The following is a 7474-nucleotide window of genomic DNA, read 5'->3' as shown; positions in this document are numbered from 1 at the left end:
CCCGCCTACCCTTCCCACTTCCCAAGGAGTAGGGGAGACTCAGACTCCTCTAAGACCACTAAGACTAATAATGGAACCCCGACCAATGACCGACCCAGACGACACATTGATATCCCTCCCCAGAACGCAAGGTGCGTGAACATCCGATGCATGAATGAAAATCAATCCTTGCAGAATGTCAACCCCTTTATCATCAAGAAGGTCCTTGATGGTCAAGTGGAAGGCAGTTTTGATTTTGTCCGAAAATTGCGAGATGGTAGCCTCCTTGTGAAAGTGCAATTTAAGTCTCAGATTAAGGATTTACTTAAACTGACGCAGATTCATGACATGAAGGTAAAAGTAACTATTCCTGTTGGCCCAAATACCTGTAAGGGAGTAATCTTTCACAGGGATTTGAGGACAATGGAAGAAAGCGAAATTCTTGATGCCATGAATGACCAAAACGTAGTAGACGTAAATTGCATGACCAAGAAAGATGGGAATGCGTGAACAAAGACCGGATTGTGTTTCTTGACCTTTGCTTCAAATAAAATTCCAAGTACTGTCAAAATCGGATATGAGATTGTTCAAGTACAACCTTACATTCAAAAGCCAATGCGGTGTAATAGATGCCAAAAATTTGGACACACCTCATTAAGATGCAATGATAAGGATACTAACAAATTCACTTGCGGTAAATGTACTGGAGATCACGATACCACTGAATGTACGGAAAAGACACTCAAGTGTGCTAACTGTGGAGGTCCCCATCAGTCAGGCTCTGCTGAATGCAGTAGCCTGAAGAAGGAGACTGAGACATTAGCATACATGAGAGAACACGATGTTAGCTACCGTGAGGCCAAGAAGAAAGTGGAAGGTTTGACAAGCAAACCCAATACTTCTTACGCCTCAGCAGTAACTAACACTGTTTCCAGTGCAAGCAGTGTTAATCAGCAGCTCGCAGTTAAGGACCAGGAAATTGCAGAATTGAAAGAAACGGTAAAGGACTTAATGAATCAGATTAAAGAATTGAATAAAACAATTAAAAAAATTGCTGAATCAACCCAGCAAAAACAGCATCTTAAGGAGGTCGATACCAAATCACAATCCGGATCGCACCTTCTAGTCCAGGCGACCCCTACTAGAACTTCGTCTGGTGGTAGTTCTGCTCGTAAGAGCAGATCATCCTCCGCCGGGCGTCTCTCTGGTGGAGGGGAGCAGGCCATGGAGACTACTGTCTCCAAAAATTCCCGAGAGAGGCCCTCGGGAAGCGAGGGAGAGGAGGAGGCGCCTCCCTCCCAAAAAAAGAAAATAAAAACCACCGGACAAGGCACTTCCAAACCCCATAAAACGTAATCCACGCGTATACCATCATACAATGGAACTGTCGAAGTCTTAGATCAAAAGTAAACTCTCTTAGATTATTAGCCTCGTCCTATGCTCCCGATATTATCATACTACAAGAAAGCCATTTAAACGACCAAGTCTCTGACGAGGTCGTATCGCTAAGAAACTACCATCTTTGTAGAAAAGACCGAGAGGGAAGGGGTGGAGGCGGAGTCGCCATGTACATCCACCAGAATCTCCCTTTCATTGAAGTGACGATTAATTCTACTTTGGAACACGTCGCATGCAAAGTAAAATTCAATAACACGTATCTGACTATATGCTCAGCTTACTGTCCACCTGATAAAAGGTTAATATATGATGAGCTTTTTGCTATTCAGGACAGTCTGCCAAACAATAAATTAATTCTAGGAGATTTCAATGCTCGTCATACATCATGGGGTTCCCTACGGGTGAATGGTAGAGGTGAGCAAGTAGTTAAGTTGATCAACGACTCTGATCTGGTTCTTCTAAATGATGGTAGTCCAACGCGAATAGACGATAATACCGGTAATTTGAGCTTTATAGACCTATCACTGGTTTCCTCAACACTAGCAGCCAAGTGCCTGTGGCACACCATTGACGACTCGTTGGGAAGCGATCACCTTCCTATTTGTATTCAATATTCATGCGACACCACGAGGACGCCTTCAGCACCCAAATTTAACGTAAAAAGAGCAGATTGGGTCGCCTTCACAAGGAGCGTCAAGCTCGAAGTTGTTGGAGAAACCATTGATGATAAAGTAAACAATGTTCAAAATTGTATTATAAATGCAGCAATGGCAACCATACCTAAGACTTCGACAGATAGCGTTAAGCATAGAGTTCCATGGTGGACACCAGATTGCCGCAGGGCGCTATGTGAACGAAATAGGGCCTACAGGCTTTTCCATAATAACATCACAAATGAGAACTTTCGCAATTACAAACAAGCGAGAGCTAGGGCTCGTAGAACAATCAGACAAGCCAAAAGAGACTCCTGGCGAAGCTTTGTCTCTACGATAAACAACAATACTAAAATTTCAGAGGTTTGGTCCACAGTCAATAGAATAAATAGAAAAAAACAATCAATAAAAATCAGAAACATCTTACATGAGGGAAATATTTATGATGAACCTAGAGACATTGCTAACACAATCGCCAGGCAGTTCTCTTATACAAGCAGCTCGGAAAATTACAACCCTGCATTCCTGACCACCAAGGAAGCAGCCGAGCTGCAACCAATTCACTTTGCCACAGGAGATAATTTTGATTACAATAAAGACCTTACAATGAATGAGCTTGTCCGAGCCCTAGAAGCCTGTAGAGGAACATCCCCAGGCCCCGATGAGATTCGATATGAGATGATAAAGCATCTTAATCATGATGACATGATTAAGTTGCTAGAAGTGTACAATGATATTTGGAAAATCCAGACTTTTCCAAATTCATGGCACTTCGCCCACATCATTCCCATATTGAAAGGAGGGGGAAATCCCAGATCCGCCATCTCTTACCGCCCAATTGCGTTGACAAGTTGCTTATGCAAGGTCATGGAAAGAATTGTTAATAGTAGGCTATTGCATTTTTTAAATACCAGAAATTTACTAGTTGACGAGCAGTGCGGCTTCCGAAAGGGACGCCAAACTCTCGATCAGCTAGTAAAACTGGAAAGTCACATTCATGAGGCATTTGCCAAAAAGCATTTTTTGATATCAGTATTCTAAGACATAGAAAAAGCCTACGACATGACTTGGCGACATGGCCTACTCAGAAAACTTTATGCTTTCGGATTACGTGGAAACTTGCCTTGTTTTATCCAAAATTTCATTTCTGACAGAACGTTTTCTGTCAAATTATTTTCTGACAACGTCACTTTCTCGGACATTTTTGTCCAGGCAAACGGGGTCCCACAAGGAAGTGTCTTGTCTCCCACATTATTTTTATGTGTAATAAATGACATTTTACCATCTCCTCCTCGAAATCTTAAATACTCACTGTACGCCGATGATTGTGCATTATGGCACTCCAGCAATAATGCAGAGTTCTTGGCAAATCAGATCCAATTGGCACTGGATATGATTCATAACTGGGGCCTCCAGTGGGGTTTTAAGTTTTCCATTAAAAAGAGTATTGGCGTGGTTTTTACACATAGGAGAAAGCCCAACATCAGGCTAACTCTAGACAACCATCCAATACCTATTCAAAATTCAGCTAGATTTCTTGGACTACTCTTTGATAGTAGATTGAATTGGAAAGACCACATTGGTCAATTAAAGAATAAATGTCAAAAAGCACTCAATTTATTAAAGTGCATTTCTGGACACAAATGGGGAGCTGATAGAAAGTCTTTACTGATGTTATATAAATCCCTGATTAGATCTAAAGTAGATTATGGGTCAATCGTGTATGGCTCGGCAACGAGCTCAACTCTGAAAGGTTTGAATGTTGTGCAGAATGCGTGTTTACGAGTCTGTCTTGGAGCCCTTAAGTGCACTCGCACCGAGCGCCTAGAGGTAGAGTCGGGAGTACCTCCCCTCCGTCTTAGACGCGGCCAGCTTGCGCTGACTTATGCCGCAAAGGTAGCCAGGCAGCCCCAACATCCCAACAGGGATGTTTTGCGCCGGCAGGTAGGGCCCCAGTATCGCGGCGGGAAGCCGCTGGGCAATAGACTCCATGACCTCACAGATAAAGTCGGTATAGATCTCTCTACCATCGATACCGTGGGAAACACCAAATTTTTCCACTCTAGTAGACTGGCTACCATCAGCCAAAGCCACGGTGTCGGAGGTGGAGGTACGCCAGAGGTTCAGAGAGATCCTAATTAAACATCTTTCCTTTTTTCATTTATATACCGACGGGTCCAAGACAGACGAGTGTGTGGGAGCGGGTGTATGGTCGACTGAATGTCAGTTGAGATTTCGATTGCCGAATCATACATCGATCTTTCTTGCCGAACTTTTTGCAATAGATAAAGCTTTAGATTTTGCCCTATCGACGACCCACGATAGAATAGTCATTTTTTCAGACTCGTTAAGTTCAATTAAAGCCATTAAATCACTAGAAACCACCTATAATGAAATACAGGGTAATATCATTCGTAAAATGCATAGTGCCAATAAATCAATCAAACTGATATGGGTACCTGGACACTCGGGTATCCATGGTAATGAACAGGCTGACAAACTAGCCGGGTCGACTGGCGATCTGGAGCCTGGTATTATCCGCACAGATCTCAGGTGTTTTGTCTCTTTTATAAAAGCAAAAATCCATCTCCTGTGGCAGAGTGAGTGGACCGACCTCACTATAACAAACAAAATCAAAGATATCATCGAACTGTGGGGCACAACCCACAGAAGAAACAGAAGGGAGGAGGTGGTGTTAGCCCGTCTCAGGGTAAATGCCACCAGAATAAACCACCTCACTCCATACATAGAAAAAAATTTCCCTCTACAATGGCAACAGTGCAATACCTTTTTTTCAATAAAGCACATGTTAATAACCTGCAATAAATACAACAACAATAGACAAACAATTAAAAACTACTTCAGAATAAAGAACATAGAATTCAATATAAAAAACTTACTATCAGACAATGAAAAAATAATAAGTAAAGTAATCACTTTTCTAAAGGAGACAAAACTTTATGACCTTATATAGATTGATAAAATAAAATGGAATCATTGGCTTAATAACCTTGGCCTGTGCCGCTGGTTGATAGCCAATAAATCCAACAAGCAAGCAAGCAGACATAGTCACACTCGTGTATGAGACTCTTTTGACCTCGCACTGTGTTTTCATAAAACACAGCAGCAACAAACCAAAAGTCCTGTGCCACTAGAACTACCCTGTCTCAGGGCTTCTAGTCTCGCTTGACATTGTTGCTTCTCTGTTTAGTTAAAGTAAAACAAAGTCGAGTAAACCCTGTTCTTTACAGATTTTGAGCACTTTAAGTGCTTTTTTGCACCTTCAGTGCTTTTATCTTGAAGGTGACACGAGACTACAAGTAGGAGTAGTCAGCCCCCACCCCAGACCCGCAGCTCTCTTCTACTCCAGGGTAGCCCTTACGGGCTGTGACCCCTGGGTAGGGAGGCCCAGTAGTCTGGGGCGTCCTTTGGGCGCAACTTTTCTCTCCTCCTAAATTTTTTCCATTCTTCTGTGTGACTTTCCTGAGCCTACGGGAGTCTCCTTGTGAGCTCCTGTATTCGCTTGGGGGGTGGGCACCAACTTACCGTCCCTCGCACTAGGCAGGTTCGGCGGTTGGAAGGTGTCTTACACACAACTCCGATCCCTTAGTTGGTACTGGAGAACGCAACCAGGCTTCCACTAAGGGGGGGTGAGGACGATTAACTGAAAGACGTGTTTTATTTTATCCTCTCTTAGCTATTGGGATTAGGTTGATCCAAAAGTTAAGGGAAAAGGTAGTCCCCTCAGGACAAAGGGCTTTGGCCCAGGGTTCGGACCTGGTCCGACACCCAGCATGATTGATTCCCCGGCTACCCTTCCTCCTCCCCAAGGAGGAGGGGCGACTCAGACCCTCTCTAAGACCACTTTGACCAGTAATGGAACCCCGACCAATGACCGACCCAGACGACACATTGATATCCCTCCAGAGAATGCAAGGTGCTTGAACATACGATGCGTGAAAGAAAATCAATCCCTGCAGAATGTCAACCCCTTTATCATCAAGAAGGTCCTTGATGGTCAAGTGGAAGGCGGGTTTGATTTTGTCCGAAAATTGCGAGATGGCAGCCTCCTTGTTAAAGTACATTAAGTAGATTAAGGATTTGCTTAAACTGACGCAAATTCATGACCTCAGCGTAAAAGTAACTATTCCTGTTGGCCCAAATACCTGTAAGGGAGTAATCTTTCACAGGGATTTGAGGACAATGGAAGAAAGCGAAATTCTTGATGCCATGAAAGACCAGAGCGTAGTAGACGTAAATTGTATGTCAAAGAAAGATGGGAATGTGCGAACAAAGACCGGATTGTGTTTCTTGACTTTTTCTTCACCAAAAATTCCTAGTACAGTTAAAATCGGATATGAGATTGTTCAAGTAAGACCGTATATTCAAAAGCCAATGCGGTGTAATAGATGCCAAAAATTTGGACACACCTCATTAAGATGCAATGATAAAGATACAGTAACAAATTCACTTGCGGTAAATGTACTGGAGATCACGATACCACTGAATGCACGGAAAAGACACTCAAGTGTGCTAACTGTGGAGGTCCCCATCAGTCAGGCTCTGCTGATTGCAGTAGCCTGAAGAAGGAGACTGAGACATTAGCATACATGAGAGAGCACGAAGTTAGCTACCGTGAGGCCAAAAAGAAAGTGGAAGGTTTGACAAGCAAACCCAATACTTCTTACGCCTCAGAAGTAACTAACAATGTTTCCAGTGCAATCAGTGTTAGTCAGCAGCTCGCAGTTAAAGACAAGGAAATTTCCGACTTGAAAGAAACAGTAAAGGACTTGATGAATCAGATTAAAGAATTGAATAAGACAATTAAAGAAATTGCTGAATCAATCCAGCAAAAACAGCATCTTAAGGAGGTCGATACCAAATCACAATCCGGATCGCACCTTCTAGTCCAGGCGACCCCCACTAGAACTTCGTCTGGTGGTAGTTCTGCTCGTAAGAGCAGATCATCCTCCGCCGGGCGTCTCTCTGGTGGAGGGGAGCAGGCCATGGAGACTACTGTCTCCAAAAATTCCCGAGAGAGGCCCTCGGGAAGCGAGGGAGAGGAGGAGGCGCCTCCCTCCCAAAAAAAGAAAATAAAAACCACCGGACAAGGCACTTCCAAACCACATAAAACGTAATCCACGCGTATACCATCATACAATGGAACTGTCGAAGTCTTAGATCAAAATTAAATTCCCTTAGATTATTAGCCTCGTCCTATGCTCCCGATATTATCGTACTACAAGAAAGCCATTTAAACGACCAAGTCTCTGACGAGGTCGTATCGCTAAGAAACTACCATCTTTGTAGAAAAGACCGAGAGGGAAGGGGTGGAGGCGGAGTCGCCATGTACATCCACCAGAATCTCCCTTTCATTGAAGTGACGATTAATTCTACTTTGGAACACGTCGCATGCAAAGTAAAATTCAATAACACGTATCTGA

Source organism: Penaeus japonicus, unplaced genomic scaffold (assembly GCF_977035675.1).
Source record: "Penaeus japonicus unplaced genomic scaffold, GWHDUDI00000001_assembly GWHDUDI00000005, whole genome shotgun sequence".
In the NCBI taxonomy this organism is placed as follows: Eukaryota; Metazoa; Arthropoda; class Malacostraca; order Decapoda; family Penaeidae; genus Penaeus; species Penaeus japonicus.
Note: the sequence above shows the minus strand (reverse complement) of the source record.